The sequence below is a fragment of the Geospiza fortis genome, unplaced genomic scaffold (genome assembly GCF_000277835.1).
Source record: "Geospiza fortis unplaced genomic scaffold, GeoFor_1.0 scaffold25, whole genome shotgun sequence".
NCBI lineage: Eukaryota > Metazoa > Chordata > Aves > Passeriformes > Thraupidae > Geospiza > Geospiza fortis.
This window is the reverse complement of record NW_005054423.1, coordinates 1,663,380-1,682,647: the sequence shown is the minus strand read 5'-3', so window position 1 is coordinate 1,682,647 and position 19,268 is coordinate 1,663,380. Positions and strand designations below refer to the sequence as shown.

The following is a 19,268-nucleotide window of genomic DNA, read 5'->3' as shown; positions in this document are numbered from 1 at the left end:
AAAAAGTTAAAAATTGTTTTTTTTTTTTTTTTTTTTTTTTTTTTTTTTTTTTTTTTTTTTTTTTTTTTTTGTTAGAGAAGCTGCCTCTAAGCAAGAGGCTACCAAATTAAAGAAAATTTGGTGTTTGAACTTTTAGTCACAATAGCAAGGCATATATGAAGTTTTAACATAAAGGGAAAAATACAAACTGTATACTTTAAAAGAGTTTACACTGAAAAAAGTACTTTTGTTCTAACCAGTCAAATTTACTATCTATTAGAATGAAGGCAAGCTCTTAGGATTTTATCAAAAAGTAACAATGTTCAAAAATTCGATTTTACCATTTAGCTTAATATAAACTATATTTTACATTGAGCCACAAAGTGATTCATTTTTAGAGTCCTTGAGATTCAGACTACGCTAAAAAATTACTCTGTTATTTGATGCTTTTTTCATGCAGTCATTCTCTTCTTATTAAAGTTATGTTGCATTAAGCAATCCCTATATATACAGACTGAATTTCAAGCCATTTCATAATATCATAGATCATGATGAACACTTTACACTAGATAATTTGGCTGCAGAAAGAAAGTCTGTTCATTTGGAGGTGGATTGAACATTTAGAGCTAAATGTTTTATCTCAGATTTGTAGCAATCATAAAATATTACCTCAGCAAATGTTTTCTGAGGAAGACTTGCTAAATTCAGATGCAACAAACATCACATATCTAAAGCAAAATATTATATACTCTTAGTATAAATGACTTTTAGACTGGAACTTTATCCATTCTTCAGCTCAAATGTTTTAAGTTAATATTTATGCTGAAGACTGGGAAAAGCTTCATGGAAGAAACACTGTCTTCAGTTATGTGTCTTCATTTCTTTAAATAAAATAGCTTGGTTGTTTTCAACCTGTAGTTATATCTCTAAAGACATTTCTAGTACTTCTCTAGGGAAAACACTGTCACTGATTTACTTTCCTAACATAGCTTGAATCTTTTGCCATAGTGGGTTTTCTTAAACATTTGAAGTTATTCCTCAGTTTACAAAATGCCATGTTATGCCTAATCTTGTAGATAGTTCTCTGTAAATAAAAAGGATACAAACTTCTAGGACTACTGATTGTGGTAACTTAGTGTGCGATGGGGGGAAGGAGGGGGGAAGTGGAATTGAAACTCCCAGCTGTAGCTGATTGACTGTGTCATGAAATATAGCTTTTGAGAGAGCAGGAATTTTGCAAAAGTTCACTGAAATGAGTTTCACTAAGGTTGAAATAGAAGGCCAAATGATAATCATTAAAAGATTTTTCAGAAGGACTTTTTATTAGATTTTTTATACCTTATATGAACAAACAAAACTTGAATGAATGTCTTCACATGCAAAAATTATTAGCAAACTGACCTTTGTGCTCTTGTATTTTTTACACTTGCTCAGTGACTTTGGAAGTTTGTTAATTCAGTGCATGAACATAATAAACTTTGATTAAGGAAAACCCTTACTTAGTTCTATAGATTATCAAAACTATTTTTTTTAATCATGCAAAATTTTGAATTTATTTTTTATACCGTTGCTTTTTAAAAGTACTCTGATGCATTGCTTCAGGATTGCAGTAACCAAATTATTTGTTGAATCTGAAAAATTAAAACTGCAAATTCAAAACAATAGGTTTAGTAAAGTGTAACTGATAAATCTAAGAAATTTACAACAAAGTAATTTAAATATTGAAACTTACTTTTAAAACAACATACTGTGTACCTGAAAACAGTAATGCTGTGCCATCCAGTATCTGCTCTGTTCTGTTCCTTGGGAAACAGAAAGAACAATGGATCTCTGTCCCCTGGGTATTTTGGGACAGAGAATGTCATAAGGGTTATATTTAGTCACTAGGAAGGGTACTGCATGTGTCATAAAGTAGCATCCCTTTGGTGCTGACTTATTCAAAGTCATACAGTCCTGGACTTTTCTTACCTTCCTCCTTAGTGAATCTGACAAATGCAGCTGGTATCAGGGTGAGAGCACAGGACCATACAAAGAAAAATACAGCACAGCATAAATTGGTCACTTAAAACTACACTGAGTCCTGAGATTCTGCTATAGCTGTTGTGAGGCCTTTGAGGGGAAAGGTTCATTTCTGTATGCTTTTATTTCCTTGTTGCGCAGTCCTTGTTATAAGTTATTTTTTCATGGAAGTGACAAAAAAAGGAAATGATTGACTAGGATTTAAAAACAATAAGCAACCCTTATATTCATTAATTAACCAGAATAAAAATATTTATTTTTAAAACAGGGCAAAACCATTTTCTGTTAATTTCGCGGGTGCCCCTAATACACTTATTTCATAGGGAAGCAACTAAAAGTTTTTTGAAGTCACAGGCTTTGTTTGTTGTATACTTATCCTGGATGAAATAGACCTGAGGAAACCACAACCCCAGTCCCACTCCCCAGCCCTCCACCCTGCTTGCCTCCCCCCAGTATAAGCCTGTTACACCTGAAAGATTTGTTCAGAATGTCCAGTGGGAACCTGGAAATCGTAATAATTTGTAGTATCGATTGTGTGAAGCTATGCAGCTGGGGCCTCTAGTGAATAGACAGGAATAGACATTTTATTGATTAACTTTTACAGTCATATTTTCAGGACTCTGCTGCAACATAATTTTCACTTCCCAGCTTTGTGCTGCTGCATCATGAAACTTGGATTCTTCTCTCTTAACATTTACCCACCTGAGAGAAACAGTACAGACTTTTCTTTTTTTAGCTGTGCTCCACAGAAATGCATAATATTTAGTGTAGCGAATTCTTTTAAATTTCGCCTCTGCTGTCACAATAAAATGAAAAATCTTCACAAGTGATGTTAGTAAGTATTGAATAAGTTGCACATCCTCTCTAACCCCCACATTAGATGCTATTTGTAACATCTTCTCGTAATTCTATTTCTCCTTTGCATTTTCATTCTTATGTTTTAAATGGATAAGTTTCTGGCAAAAGCAGCCTTCCTCTTTACATCCACAAATTCCAGAACTGCTTAAAAGGAAAACCAGAACAGCCCCATAATAAAATCTATGCTTTTATTAGTTAGTGAAATTTTAAAAGAGGAAGACAAAATGCTCACTTGAAAATCTGAAAGGAATTATCAGAAAAATCTGATTCATTTTCAGGAGTGACATACTGCATTAACTAAAATTGCTTATAAGATTACTGAGAGGACTGGATTTCAGTACAGTTGCTAATAATTTTTTAAAAAATCTGTAGATGTACTGAAGTCTTATACAAGCAAATCTCAAAAAACTTTTTTTCCCCCATTTCTGGTGCTATTAATTTCCAGAAAAGAACAAAAATGGCATTGTGCCATTGTGAAAAGAACTGTTGCATATTTGCTGGTTTCTTTAGTACGGGTTACTTTGTACATTAGATTCCTAAGCCATTTCTCTTTCATGCACTTAGAAAATTACCAGTGAAAATCCTCATCCCTTTTATTCATTTAGTGGCTGTTTATTATTAGTTATTTTATGCACTTTCCTGTGAACCCTGTTTTTGACATAAGTTTAATAATGCCTTGTGGGCTAAATATTCACCACCCCATCATCACTGATCTTAGTATGATTTAAATGTCTGTCACCCCACTACTTTCTCTATTCTGTGTTGCTATTAACATCTTCTAATTATAGCAATGCTTAAGATATTCGTGGTCATGTTTCCTTTTGTCCTTCCCCTCTCATCAGAGACATGATGGTGTGCACCATATGGAGCTACAACTGAGGCAGAAGCTCTCCCATCCATCACAAAAGGTTCACTTTGTTTACCATTGCCAAACTTATGACTGAATAATTCCTATTTTGTTTCAAAGAATCAGGAAAGGTGTGGAGGACTTAAAGGTAAGAACAACAACATCAAAGAAGGAGGATAAGTAGCAACTTTCTTAAGACCTCAGTGTCTACTGGTCCTGGATAAAGTAGAATTAGTCTCAATCAGGTGAAGTACTAGAAAATTTGAGGTGTTTCAGTTTGTTCTTATGCATGGAAAATTAATGTATTATTTAGCAAACTGATTAATAGTAGTATCAGATTTTAATGGCATCCTAGGCTCCAATATTTCAAACATACGTGAATGCAAGTCACAGTTTCACAGTTTTGTGAAACCAATTACCCTATAAACATGTGAAAAGCTGTTCACAAGCCTGCAAGACTGAAGATGAAAACTTTTCTAAGGATCACTTATGATTTTGTTTTGTAGTCGTGATGTTGTATTATAAAAGTATTGAATTATGATATAAGGAATTACAGGAAATCTCCAAAACATCTGACTGTATTTTAATTTAGGTTAATTTAATAGAAATCCAAATTAGTGTTTGTGTGTGTGATTTAGTTAAAGAACAGGGAAATGGTATTCCCTCTTCTGAATCTTTGTGGAGATATTAAATAAGATCAGAGTAGTGTTTCAGTAACTTATATATTCTAGGTAGATAATCCCCTAAATGCTTAGGACTCTGTGCATATCATGTTAACTGAATTTCTAGATTTTCTATATAGTTTCTTTCTTCTTTTCTATTTTGACATATCTATGCTAAAGCTTCTTACAGTTGTGGTAACCTTTTAATTATGAATTAGGCAAGGCAAATTTAAAAACTTTTAAGTAAAAACTTGAAATTTTTTAAATGTTTATTAAATAAATTAGATGCAAAATATTAAAAAATATTTCTTAGAGCATTTTTTTACACTGCACAAAATCAGGACTTACTATAGTTCCCAGTTTTAACCAGAAAGTTCTAAAGGTTATTGTGACATAGCTGAAGGCTGCTTGACTCCATTACTTTATCTTTTTCTCTAAGAGAAATTGCAAATCTGAAATATTTTAATAAGATTGTGCCATTTAGTTTGATTTTTAATTTCTAAATATTAATGGAAAAAGTAAGACATTAAGTAAATAAAAATTTGTGTTTATAGGATATGATCCTATACATTTGTGTCTTCCCAGACACTATAGTTATGACTGAGAAAAGCTGAATTGATTGCAATGGAAATCTACCTGACAGTAAGTATTTGCAGTGGCAGACGAAATTATTTAAGAAAAGAGAATATAAAATTAAGAAAGACAGATGGACTCATAAGAGTGAAATACAAATAGTCTGAATCAGGATTGATTTCAACATAATGTGGTGGAGGAATCCCCGCTTATTGATCAACTTTAAAGCCCATGCACAGCACTTAAAAAGATAAAGTAAGCAAGGTCAGATAATCAAAGCATTTAAATAGTAAAAACAGCAACTGCCACTGTAGACTGCTAAAATAAATCCATAATACAAATTGCTTTAGCAAAAAGTGGATGAGCAGCTGATCTTCCTATTGAACTTTTATACTGTTCAGTGACCACACTGGGGAGAGGATTGGAAGAAATGCCTTGAAGATCAATATTGAGTGAGAGGTAGCAGGGATTCATTCTGAACATGAAAGAATTAGGAGTATGAGAGTAGAGATCCTGAGGAAATGTCATCAAGGAAGGACCGATCTTTTAAAATATCACACATATTATATGAGCATAGTATTATTTGATATCCTGTTATGATCCTTGAGCATTCAAAGCTTACTAAAACAGAAATTAACTTATTGAAAAAAACCAAAAATATGACTAATGATTTTAATGAAATTAGTTCTAAGAATTCAGTAACCTCTGTCTTCAAAACTAGGGGAATTTTAATCTTCTTAATTAGTATGGTGTTCAGTTGAGGCTGCTACTATCCAGCCATATGTATTACAAGTTTTTGCTGAATAGGGATAATGAACCAGAATATTGTATTTTTTATCTTTTTTTGATATTTTTGTTTTTTTCAAAGATCAACATGCGCCTGTAATTAACATGTTTAATGTAAGTGCTATTTCTTCAGATCTATTTGAAATACTATTTTTGCAGACATTTTAATTATTCTGTGGAAACTACAATGCTGTAATGCAAGTGCTTCAAATTTCAGTTTTTTCTAAACCTATTTGGGATTTTCATTTTAAAATAGGTGTCAAAAATATTTTTTATTTATACATTAATTTTTTTCAGCAATATTCAAAGAGTATTTGTGAGAAAGAAATACTAGAAGTGGAAGTACTACAGTAGCTCATTGTTTCAAATATGTTGTTTTCATTCACTGTTTTATTATATCATTGTATGAGAAACACTGCATTTTCATAGATATATTATCCCTTTAAAATGAAGAATCCTTTTTTCTTTATTTTTGACCATGATCTTCCTTTATTTTCAGGCTCATTATCCTACCTATAAAAAAGGTGCTATTGTTGGAAATTAATAATCCAAGGTGTGACAGTATTTGTATTTTAAACAATAAAAAAGGAACACTAAAACTAGAGTGTTTCAAGGATATAGAAAATATATTAAAAAAGAAAAAAAGAAAAAAAGTAAAGTGAGCATTTGTGTTCTCTTAGAAGATATTTTTTGACAAAATACTTTAGAGTAACTGATTTCCAAAATCATGACGTTTGTTCTCTGTGGTAACTGTACCATGCACCTTCTTGAAATGCATAATTATTTACAAGCACTATTGGCTCAATTTTTGCTGTATGAATTGCTGATTACAGCAATTTCAATGGTAAAATTGTGAAAAACCATATTCATAGCTGTCAAAGAAAGGTCAGCTTATTTGCATTCATTAGGAACTTGGAGGGCCATACCACATGCCTTTCCTCTGGGATTCTTACAGTTATTGATTTGTATACAGCTGCAGGAAAAATTAGTTGGAATTATATTTCACTTACCACTGGAGGCTGTATATTAATAACAACGGAGTTCTACATTAAAAAAAATAGAACCAGCAAATTAAATAATTGTCATTTTTAAAAACTAAAATTGTTATACTTAACTTTTTAAAAATAATCTCTTTTGAATAGCTGGAGGAAATCTTTTAGTGAACTTTTAAAAATACTCACAGTACTTTTATTTGCACAAAAATGCATAGGTACTTATACTAATGTGACATAAAGTATTCAAAACTTCATATTTAGTAGTGGTCTTTACAGATGCTTGTAAACCAAATATGCTTAGCCTTCCTTATATAGTGAATTTTTCTTTTATAGCTGTATAATTACTATCCCCAAAATTTAAAATATGAATAATCCTGTCTTTAAAAAAATCTTACATTTGTTCTCTAGGCATTAAAGGCCTTTCAATATCAAGAGCTGTGTAAAATCATAAGGAAATGTTATAGCCATCCTTGACTGCTATCTTAGGTATAAAAAAATACGGCTTATGTCTTCAAAAAATGTCTGCATGGGTAATATACCAACAATGTGAGGTCAGGTAAAGCCCATTGTCAAACTGTTACAAACCTTTGTCTAAATGGAGAAAACTTCAGATTTACAGATAGCAATGATGCTCAGGTGGTATGCATTTGAAACCTTGTTTGTATTACATTGATAAATACTGTACATGATTAGTGCATATTTCTGTGAACTTTTAACACTTTAAATGGATTAGAATGTCTTATTTTGATCATATCCATATTGTTCATTAAGATAAGATTAGGTACTTAAAAAATGTTTGGCTTGTTTCCATTACACTCAAAAATGTTTAAAGTAGAAAATACAGAATACAGTTTTCCATAGTGTGCATATATAACACATGTTTGAGATTAATCAAATCATGGTCACCTCTAATTAGCAGCAGGGAGCAATTCCAACATGGGACAGGGCCAGATGACTAAGAAATGAAGCATATATTTAAAAGATGCAGCATACTAAGAAAAGAAAAATAGGTTATGACTTATGACTTAAAAATACTGCAAAGTTTTAAACCTGTGGTTCTGTGCATGTGGTTTAAACATTGTATTTTGCTTTTTTCTTTTGCTGAGCCAAAAAATTTCATAACCCTACAGTTTTGTAGGTAAACACAGTTTTCTTTCAAAGTTAATTCTTTCCATTCTTCATAATTAATAGAGTAAAAAAACCCCCTGAACTTTGCAACTTCAGATGAGCAGCTTTTTATTTTCAAACTTTTATTTTCTAAAAATGCCTGATTTGTATGCCAAAATTCTCTCCTTTACCATGGCACTTGATTAACACCACAGGAAAAGCAGTGATCCAGGACATACACTGAAATAAGTTGAATCTTTTCTCCTGTTTTTGTTTAGGTTTTTTGTTTGTTTGTTTGTTTGTTTGTTTTAAAGAGGAAGTTTTATAGCTGATGAAGAAGAAAACTCTAGGAAAAGAAATGTCATTGAGTGATGAAGACAACTGGAGACTTAGACACTTTCCCGTCCTTTCCTTCAGACACAATGAAAATACTAACTCTAAATTTTCTGAATATCCAGCGTGAGATGCTGCTGCCTGATCTGTAGCAAACTGAACTTTGCTAAGAACTACTGTAGCCAATGTAAATTTGCTTTGAACAGTTAAAAGTCTTTACAGAGAAGAATTAAGAAAAGATATGAGAAAACAATGTTCAGTTGTGTCCTGTCTCTGACTGGGAGTTTGTGCCAAGGTCATTCTCATTGCATTTAGGGCTATAGCTCCTGAGCACATACAAGTTTTTCTGTCTCTGAGAGATTCAATAACTGCTGAACTTGCCTATGAAAAGGGGAAAGCACTACAAGAAAGTCTAGAGACCAATTCCTTTTAGATCAACATGGAATAATGTTAGTTCAAACGGTTAGTTCAAAATAAAAGAGAAATTAATCTCTGTTCTCATATATCCCAAATGAGAGCACTGATAGAAAGCATTTCACAATTTATTTTTGCTTAATGTGAGGCTCCTTATCTTCTTTTACCCCATGTTCCCAAATCCATTTACTTCAGCTGCCCATGCATAAAATGATAATAGAGATGTGTTCTCATATCATGGATGCTGATATTTATGAAGCACTCAGACGCCATTGGGTTGAAAATCAGTGGCTTTATTTATGTTGTCTTTTTTGTTGTGTCACAATGTGAGCTTTATTTCTCAGTTTAAGTCATGTAAGCTGATGTATAGAGACATTAGCTATAGGTTGCAGATTCAGAATTTGCCATTGAATGGACTAGAACTTGGTTCCAGGGTCTTGTTTTGAACTTAATTATTTTGTGCAGTGTCCATGATTTTTAAAAATAATTACATGAGTATTAATTTGTAGGTTTTGGAAACTCAGATAGAGTGAAAGATATTTTTTCATCCATATCAGCACTTGAATATTGTACTTTACACACTAAAAGATAAATTATAAGAAATCAAAATGTTTAAGTATTTGTCCGCTAAGTGATAAAAGATATCATACAAGCTGGGTGATTAAATGAAGGGATATTATCGAATTATAAATCTAAAAACATGTAAATATGCTTACATAGGTTAGACAGACATTATTACACTTGGCAACATTAATTCTCATGTATTTGGAATGCTGAATATTTGAATTTGCCACACTAATGTTTTTTTAAAGTAAAATCAGCATCAGAGCCTGGTTCCAAGTCAAAGAGAATTCAAGAGGCACCCAACTTAAAAGTAAAATTGGATTCACCTCTTTTATATGGATATTTTTCAGAAGGAACACCTGTGAAGGGGTTCCTTGCTCAGTGTGCTGCATTTTCTGACTTAATCAGATCAGACTAAGGTTTGGCAAGTAGTTTCTCTAGCAGGGAAGTCACAAGGTATCAAGAAGACTCAGGATAATTAAGGGCCATAGCACAGCACTGACCTAAGGACACAAGAACTTTTCAGCAGAATGGATGTAGAACTTAGACAGATGATCATGCACTCTCTCTCCATGCACATTCTTTCATATATTTATTTGTTAATATCTTCCATTGAAATATAGATATAATTTTCATTTACACGTTTCAAGATAATTTGGCCTCAAGCATAAACCCAGCAAGACAAATTTCAATCCAAACAGAAGAAGCTGAGCAAAGCTCTAGGAAACTCAAAACCATGTCCAATAATGGGAAATTTTGTGGTAGGTGGAAGAATGATAGACAACTGTAATGGCACCCTGACAATCAATGAAGCTACAACAACTGAGGTTTTATAATGACATCAGCTTGCTGAAACTGGTGAGTGTGCAGAGGATTTTTTGCTCATAGACATTAAATGAAATTGAAAATAATGAATTCTAATGAAGAAAATTTAATCTTGAGGTAAAAATAATACTGCCTTGCTGCGTTCCGTGGGTTTCTGGGCTTGTATGAATCCAATCCGGCCAGCACGAATCCAAGCCCAGCACGGAACCAGCATAGACGAAGGACAAAAGACAAGGAGCGCTCTTCCTCCACGTGGGTGTAGGTATCCGTTTATTAGCTTGAGTCAGGATGTGACATGGTGGAGCCACCCAGGTGAAGAAAAAGAGACCCCAGACCGCCTGCTATGGGGTTTTGTCCAGGGGAGAGGGGGCGGGGAAAGAGGACCGTGGCCAATGGGATGCCAATGGGGAGGGACCACCCATGGGACAGCCACCGAACCGGGTGTAGGAGGGAACACCCAGATGCAATGCAACACTGCCTTGCCTATGCTTTTCAGAATTATATATTAGCCCTTCAAGGATAAACATCATCAATATCATGCAAAAATTCAAAATAATTTTTTAAAGCTGGGAAATAATCTTGTTATTTTTTCATGAATATTTTTTCAAAATTTTAGTCAGAGCCTTATAAGGAATGGACTTGAATTTGTCATATATTGCTGTCTTCAACACAATGTACAACAGCCAGCACTTTCTTCTAGAACCAAGAAGATGATTGAAAGAGTGCCATAGTTCTGTTTGATTTTACCTTTGATTTTAAGTTAATTGATTTACATTAATTTGGAATTCCCTTTCAGATGGATATTTCAGTTGTCAGAATTCATAAAGGCAATATACATTCTCTTTTTAAGTCTGGTAACCCTTAAGATTACATGAGAGCCCTTTTTGAGGCTAAAGGAACTTTTGGCCTGCAAAAAACCACTTGAATGCTTTGAAGTAGAAACTTTTATCATAGGACATGACAATACTGAGTCCATCCTTTTTGTTATAGATTTTTCACCAGATTCGAGTGTTTTCTTGTGGATTGTAGTGTTGACAACTGTTAGCCCACTCAATTCCTATCAAAAATGAATGGAATTTGTCTGAGTGGCTTGGTGATTTTGTTTTGGTTTCATGGGGAGTTTGTTTGTTTGTTTGTTTGTTTTTTGTCTGCAGCTGTTGTGGCCCAGTTCTCTTGGTGCTTTAAGGGGAAGGTTGCTTGATTTGCTCTGAGTGGTGCAAAGGACAAACAACAAAATTCTTGGGTGATTCAGTATCAAACTTTTACTTCCAAACTTTAGAACATTTAAGGTAAAACAAAGTACTTGGCAAATTTAAAATGTAGCCATTTTAGTTAGACAATCAATAATAAAGAGCAAAAAATTAACTTGAGAAAATGCATAAGAGAAAAGGAAAAAAGTGAAAGAAAGTATAAAAGTAGCAAGGTATAGAATCAGCACCTGTGGATCCAGAAATGAGACCTGATTGTTGAAATTTTGAGGCCTCTTGGTCAAAGAGATGTTGCAGTCCTGATCCCACAGGGGTGGAGGAAGCCTTCAGTTTGGAGTGAGAAAAATAGTTGCAATATTTAATACCTAATGATATTTCTGTATGAAAAAAAATTACAAATTTTAAAGAATGCATGAACAATAGCTGTGGTGATAACTTCTAACTGTTATCTAGCAATTTACATTCAAAGATGTTATATTTTGCTAAGGGTGTGTAATTTAAGTCAATTTTTTTAAAGAATACTAGAATTTTGTATAGATGCGTGTGTATTTATGTATTTATTGGGGAATAAAACTGATTTTTATAGATTGGGACTTTGGAGCACAAGACAGTGAAGTGTCTTGTCTTAGGTATCACCAAAGATAAAAAGAACAATACCATTTGAATAAAGGAACATGAAAAAGACCAATTTATAACAGCAAATGAGTATGGGAATCCACAGGAGCCACCTAGTCTACAGAAACTCTCTGTAGGAACTGAGAGTTCATAGGAAAAAAGGCAGTGCCTTTTTAAAATTTTTCTTTCTATAAGAAAGGGAACAGGCTACTTGGTGTTTATTAAAGGGGGAAAATGCACACAGTCTGACAATATTTGCATTCTGTTTTACTCTTGTCCGCTCTGGAGGTTTGGATTAAATTCATATTCTATTGATAAAGCCATGTAAACTCAAGAAAACTAGTTTTCTCTGCCTCCCCTTCTCTGCATATGTATTTATATAGAGATGTGTCTTTTTTGTTTATTTATTTATTTTTACTTCTGACTCAACACAGCTGTGTAAAAATAGTGTAGTTTGAGTGCTTATCCTTTTCATCTGTGTAATTAATACACAGGAAAGAAAGCATTGAGATAAGTGGAGCAACACAATAAAATGTTGGTTGAAATGAGATACTTTTAGAAAAAGAAATATTTTGCAGGAATGAAAGCTTTTCCATCTAAATTATACCATGTAATCTAAACTGGTTTTAAGCTTAAAAAGCATGCAAATCACAATAAAACTGGAAGAAGGGATTGGCTGGACACAAGGGAAACATTGCCATTTGCAGGAGGAGCTTTTAGAAGAGCAGTCTCAGGTGAGAATTCTCCAGCTGGACTAGGGCTCAGAGAAAAAAATGATAAAAAACTATAGCACTCAGGTAATAGCCTCAGTACAGTATATGAAATTGAAGCTTAATATTTGAAGTAGCGTAAATGAATGCTCCTAACTTAATATTCCACTAAAAAAGGAAATATTATTTAAATAACATTACCTGCAAAATTCACTTTCAGCACACGAGAGTTATTACTGAAAATATTTAGTCAACATGAAAGAACGTTACTTCTTTTTAAATTATTGTGGGTGGGATTCATCTTGTCTAACTTTAGATTTCCACTTTAGGTGGAAATACAGGAGCGAGGTCCCTAAGTTCTCGTTATGGTTGTTGGAGAACTTTATCAATTCAGGGAGTGGAATCAAGAGCTGAGCAAACATCAAACCAATCAAGTATTTGTTGCTAGTCTAAAAAAGTCTCCAGAGAAACATTCAACCAGGCCTCCACTCAATGCAATGGAAGAATATGTATGCCATCACACATAATCAACTAAATGCAGATGCACAAATTGATGATCTAAAGGTGAGTTACCTTTTCCCAGAAATTCATTAAATGCTACAAATTATTTTATTTATTTATTTGTTTATTATTATTAAATGTTTCACAGGCATTAATACAGATCATTGCTCTAAAAATATATATAAATACAAGGATTTAAAAGGGAGTGATTTATGACATAGAGGAAAAAAATTAAAATAGTAGATGATCTTTCCTGTGTCTGTGTCTTTTATTGTTTATATTTAGGGTCATTTTTTCTCTTGTATTTGGGTTTGTTTGTTTGGTTTTTGACAGTGTATTTTTTAATAGAAAAAAGGGGTTGACAGAATCTAAGACATGAGAAAATGGACAAATAGAAAAAATAGTAGAATGACTAATATTCTTTTCCACCCTACTGTTACCATACCAAATCAAAGTAGATTGATTATTTGCTGTATTATTTCACTAAAGAAGTGTATTAATTCTGAAGCTTGACTGAACTTTGAACAGAAAGAATATAATAATGTTTATTTAACTGAAATTTGTTGCCACCTGTGAACTAGATGGGTGCAAAATGTTTCCATTGAAAACCTTTAAACATCAGAGGAAAAATAAAAAAGATAGCAGGTTGGATAAAAGAAATATATTTTAGTTTTTGAAGGTTTCACTACATGCAATTTCAATGGAAAGAGTAGTTGAAGAATTTCTACACAACATTTAGATTAAATTTTTCACTTAGCTTTATAATGTTTTCTATTTCCAGTGTTTCTGACATATAACCCATCAGGGTACTAAAAAAAAATTTAAATACAGTAAATTTGTAGTCATTTCCTTGAATAAGTATTTCATAATAAGGTGATTTGAGAGAAAAGAAAGATTTAATGAAGAGGTAAATATGCAATGAAAATCAAATCAAGCAAGTGAAATAGTTAATCATGCTAACACTTGGATTATCAATGTATCATCATGCTAATTTTTTTATGCATGTGGATTCTTCCCGAATAGAGGCAGATTGCCACTGGGAGCAACTGGTGCCACTAAGCTTCCAAATTAGTCAGTTCTCCAGCTAAGTAGCTTGGGAAGGTGTGTTGAAGGTTTCATCTTTCTAAAGGCTCTATTTATTATCTTTACTTATGTAAAGAGTTCATTAGAAAGAATTTTACATTGAAATATGGTAACTTTTTAGCCTCCTTTAATGCAGTCACGCGTCTTTAACTAGCAGACATAAAACTGCTTAATTCTGCGGATATTAATGGATTCATATGTCATAAAGCCAGAAGAAACAGTGTAATCGAGTCTCATATGTGACACAATACAGGCCACAGGACTTCAGTGAATTAAGTGGCACATCATGTCGAAGTAAATGTGACTGAAATGGAGCATATTAAAATACAGCATACATTTTTAAAATACATTCTTGACTTAAAAAAGCCACTGAAACAGAATTTGTGACAATCCTTCATAGGTTCTCTCAATAAATCCAGCTTCTGAATACATGCAATATGTTGATTCTGTATCATTTTAGCCTCTTACTCAAAATGTCATATGAAACTTAATATAGAATTAAAGACTATTGTCTTTTCATCTTAATGAACAGTACCTGAAATCTCTTAAAACCAATACAGCTCATAGTAGGACAAGATGTGTTTACAGTACAGAAACAGTAATTTTTATATTTATATTAATCTAATTATATTAATCTACATGTGTTCTTTATATCTACAGTCAATGCAAATTAGTATGGATTTATGATATCAGTCCTTCAATAGTTTGAGTGGAATAGATTAGTAAACGCCAGGGTGGATTTATTTGAATCTCACAGTTAGTCTCAAAAAAGTATTATCAGAGAATTAGTAGATCATTATAGTATTAATTTCTACTTTTTAAAAAACCTCTCACAGTTTCTAAGACCATACAACTTAAAATGGTCTAGAATTTGTATTTTTAAGAGCTCTCCAAAAACTCTTAGGAACTCTACATAGGGAAGAAAAAATCTATATGTACTTCTGTGACTGGAAGGGTTTTTATACTAAACCAAGTACAGTGAATTCCATTGTTACTTTTGATTTCTTAAGTGTCTTCTTTTTTGATGGGGGAGAGATGCAGCTGTATGTAATGCCATTGAACAAATTACAGAAAGGATCTTATTTTTATACTGAAATTATTTTGATTAATTACATCCCACTTACTTTTTTTTTTTTCTCTTAAGATACGTTTTGTGCACATGTGCAGTGTCATATGAGTGTATCTATGCAAATCAATGTCTATGGTCATGACTATATACAAATGGTCACATGCAATTTATAACAACTTTAGGACATGTTTGCACCTCAAAATATGACTTGTTCAAGATTCCTCTTGCCAGAGGAATTACTAACTTCTAGTTTTGTAATTAATTCTTATTCATGTGTTTTAAATTGATTGAACCAATCAAAAATAGAATCATTCATAATTTAAAAAATAGTTTTATAATTGGTTTAGTTTATCTGTGGGGGGTGTTTTTTAAAATGTTTTAAGGAATACTTTGGCAAGCATAGTTTAGCATCTCCAATACACTAATTTTCTCTGAAGTTTCTGAGAAGAGCTCAACTTCTTTCTTCCATGTCTAGTACTAAACCCCATGTTTTTAAAATCTTCACAAAGTTAATTTTAAATGTTCAGAAGTCTGGTAACTTAAAATAGCTTAACTTACCTTGCACTTGATTTTGCTTATCATGTTTTTAAGAACATTGCTCCATTACATATTTCTAAGTCAGTAGCACTAAGATATCAAATCTTTCTAAGCAGATCAAATTACTTGAATGGCTCATTTGTTTATTTGTTTGTTTGTTGCTGGCAACGATGATTAACTGGTATAGTGATTATGAGAACAGCATTTCACAGTGTTAGTATTCCATTTGAACTTGTAAGTAATTTTCTGTAAACAGCATTATTAGTAAACTTCTGTGTATTATGTTACTCAACACAATCTTATAAGTAACTTCAGATTTTAAACTGTATGGACTATATCTATCTAAAATAAGCAATATGTATCAAATTATTCTTTTTGATTTTGTTTCCCTTGAACAAAAAGTTTCTGTCAAAAGTGAAAAGATCTTTACTTTTCTAGTGGAATTCCTTTTCATTTCTCTCATTGTTATGGATCCATAAGTAAGCAATTTCACATTTTATTACAAAATAAGTAGAGGCAGGTGTCTAGAAGATGGGGAGAATGGCATACTCAATTTTCTTGTGGCATATATTAAAGCTTTAGGAACATATTTGCCTGGCCTTCTGCTGGATTTAGTCAAACTTCAGCTGATGGGTAAGTAAGCATTGTATAAACATTTTCTTTGTTGTACCAAAGTTTAACTTGTCTTCATTCCGACTTCATGATTTCTTCATTTTTGCATATAGTTGAGTGTTGTTAGCAACCAATACAGGAAAAACCAAACTGTCAATAAGAAAAGGCAAATAAAGCATGAAAAAGCCAGACATTGACTTACATATTGTTTTAATACAGAATAAGCAATATCTAATAAAAAAGTTCCATTGGCTTCCTTGTTGGTATTTAGTGTTACTGTTACTCTAACAATAGCTGTTATATTGCAGTCTTTTTTTTATGGTTGCTGTAAGACCATAAGTTTTACACATCTTCTAACTGCTCTATTTCTTTGAAACAGCTTTATCTTTTGAAAGGATAATATACTCAAGTTACACCAGTAAGCTGGCTGCAGGTTAAAATGAATTCTATTCAAGGTGATGTAACTACCTGTACAAAGTGGAATTAAGGGTATATGATCCACTTTTGCTTCATTGCATGCTTAGTGTTGTTGGGCAATTTAGGTTTATAAAAACGCTTCTGAGTGAGCACCAAAAAAAGAGCCTGAGAGTCATGGCTATGAAGACTCTTCCTTTCATTTCTCCTTATTATTCTTTAATCAGAACTATTGCTTGTAAGTCACGTGAGACCAATCTCCAAAATGCATGCCAATGAATAATTTACTCCTGATTTGGTACAATCTCAGGAGTCATTCAGGAAACCCACATGATGTATGCTGCTAAGTAGCAACCTGAATGAGGGGAGCATGCTGCTGCTTTGCCATTTCTGCTTACATAAATTTTAACTTCTATATCTAAAATACTTTATAGATTATGTTTTCATTGAATTTATACTTCCCTTAATTCCTCAATAATTGTTTTCTTTTCCAGATTAATTTTAGGAAATCTGTAGACAGCTCCATGCAAATGCCTTGTTTCAAAATGGAAATTTCTGTAATTATAGCCTCTATATACTGAGACACCTGACATTCTATGTATTGTATCTACTCTACAACAATTTATGTTTAGGTAAATTGGGATATAGAATAGTTGATGTTTTTTATGTTTTATCACTTTATGACTTTTATCTTCTAGGTCAAATATAATTGAAAAAATATCTTAGTCTTGCTAAATTGACTTTACAATGCAAAAGGTAACTACACAATGAAGTAACGTTAACTTGGAGAAAACATTATTATATGAGAGGAACTTGAGTGGGAAACCATGTAGGCTAGTACCACTTACCTCTTTCTATGCTGTCAAGATGTGCACACAATCTCTGTTGCACTTATGTATTTAGAAAAGATCACACTCCAGTAAGGTTATAGCTGCTGGAACAGTTCCACAACCATTGTGAAAATTAAAGAATTGAAGTATACAATTTCTATTTCATTTTTCATCATCCATATTAAATATGCTTATAGATGGCAGCCAGATAATATTTTATATGAGGGAAAAAGCCCTGAGTTTTCAAATATATCATCCATATGTCTGATTTTTAATTTCCTTTCTTTGAATATATTTGCCAATAAAATATCCAGTGAATTTGACAAAGTCTTTTTATTTTTGGGGAATATTAGGTCATGTTTGCAGATGGGGAAGAGCAGAGGATGAGAAAATGTTATACATTGAGAAAACATTATGATTTCATGCTATGTGTTCTGATGCAGAAAAAAATCCAAAATTGTCTAGTTCCGTGCATTCAGCTAGATTTAGGAAAAGATCTTTAAAAAGAGAAATTGAAGTAATCATGCATATGCATACATATAATGTTTATGTACCTTTCCTGCAGAAGAAAATGTGCATTAGTATTCACATTTGACATCCAAGGTATGTTGAAATTACTAAAATATTCAATGAGCAGGAAGGAAGGAAATGTCATGTTGTGATATTCAGGAACCTCTAGATATCCACAAGAAACTGTAAAATTATGATATTTTACAGGAGGTCAGAAATTACAGACTATGACCTTGTGCCTATTTTAGTGTGAAGAGTCTGTTTAGTCATTAAATAATGAGGAAATGGACCTCCTGCAAAAAAGATCAGTTAAGATCCACTGAGATTTGCTGCATGCAGTGCTTCTCTCTTTTCTTCAAAGAAACGTATTTTAAGGACTGAGTTTTATGAATAATTATTAAAAAGGCTGCAAGGGGCCATTTAATACATAGCAGTATATGTATATAATATAGCATGAAGAATCCTGAACTCTTTTGGAAAAGAATATTCAGGATTTAAAAGGGCATAAGTTTTTGATAAGATAACTGTATGTTCATCAAGTGATAGAATCACAGAGTGGTTTGGGTTGGAAGAGACCTTAAACATCACTTACTTCCAACCCCCTGTCATGGTCAGGGACACCTTCCATTAGACAGGTTGCTCCAAGCCCCACCCAACTCTTCCTGGAACCTTCTTAGGGATAGAGCAACCACAACTTCTCTGGGCAACATATTCCAGTGTTTCACCACCTGCACAGTAAAGAATTTTCCCTTAATGCATAATCTAAACCTACTCTATTTCAGTTTGAAGCATTTCCCCCATATCCTGTCACTACATGTCCTTGTACAATGTCTTTCTCCATTTTTTTTGTAGGTCCCCATTAGGTACTGGAAGGCCACAATTAGGTCACCCTGAAGTCTTTTCTTTTCCTGGCTGAACAAGCCCAAGACTCTCAGGCTTTCCTCACAGAAGAGATGTTTCCATTCCTTTCATCATCCTGGAGGCCCTCCTCTGGACTGGCTTCAACAGGTCATTGTTCTTCCTGTGCTATATGTGCTATAAGTTGACAAGGTAATGCTTTTGTTTCACCCCATAGCACTGTGTAATCATTTTACACAAAATGTTGCACACAATTATAAATAAAGTCTTCTCAATATCACTGCTGACTCAGTATTTGCAATTAGGAAAAAGCAGAGAATATATTAAGTGTCATTGCTATTGACCCTTTATATATATAT

General features: G+C 32.9%; 2 long non-coding RNA genes across 2 annotated transcripts in view; both read left to right on the top strand.

The window, feature by feature from the left end:
• LOC102037739 overlaps positions 1-9,964 on the top strand; it is a 10,869-nt gene extending 905 nt beyond the window's left edge. Inside the window, exon 3 of the long non-coding RNA XR_004082350.1 lies at positions 9,903-9,964. This is a non-coding gene — a long non-coding RNA (uncharacterized LOC102037739). The remainder of the gene's footprint in view (positions 1-9,902) is intronic.
• A 2,868-nt stretch (positions 9,965-12,832) lies between these two features.
• On the top strand, positions 12,833-19,244 carry LOC115948531. Its single transcript, XR_004082349.1, has 4 exons — positions 12,833-13,059; positions 16,677-16,786; positions 17,206-17,343; positions 18,904-19,244. It is a non-coding gene; the product is annotated as an uncharacterized LOC115948531 (long non-coding RNA).
• The last annotated feature ends 24 nt before the right edge of the window (positions 19,245-19,268 follow it).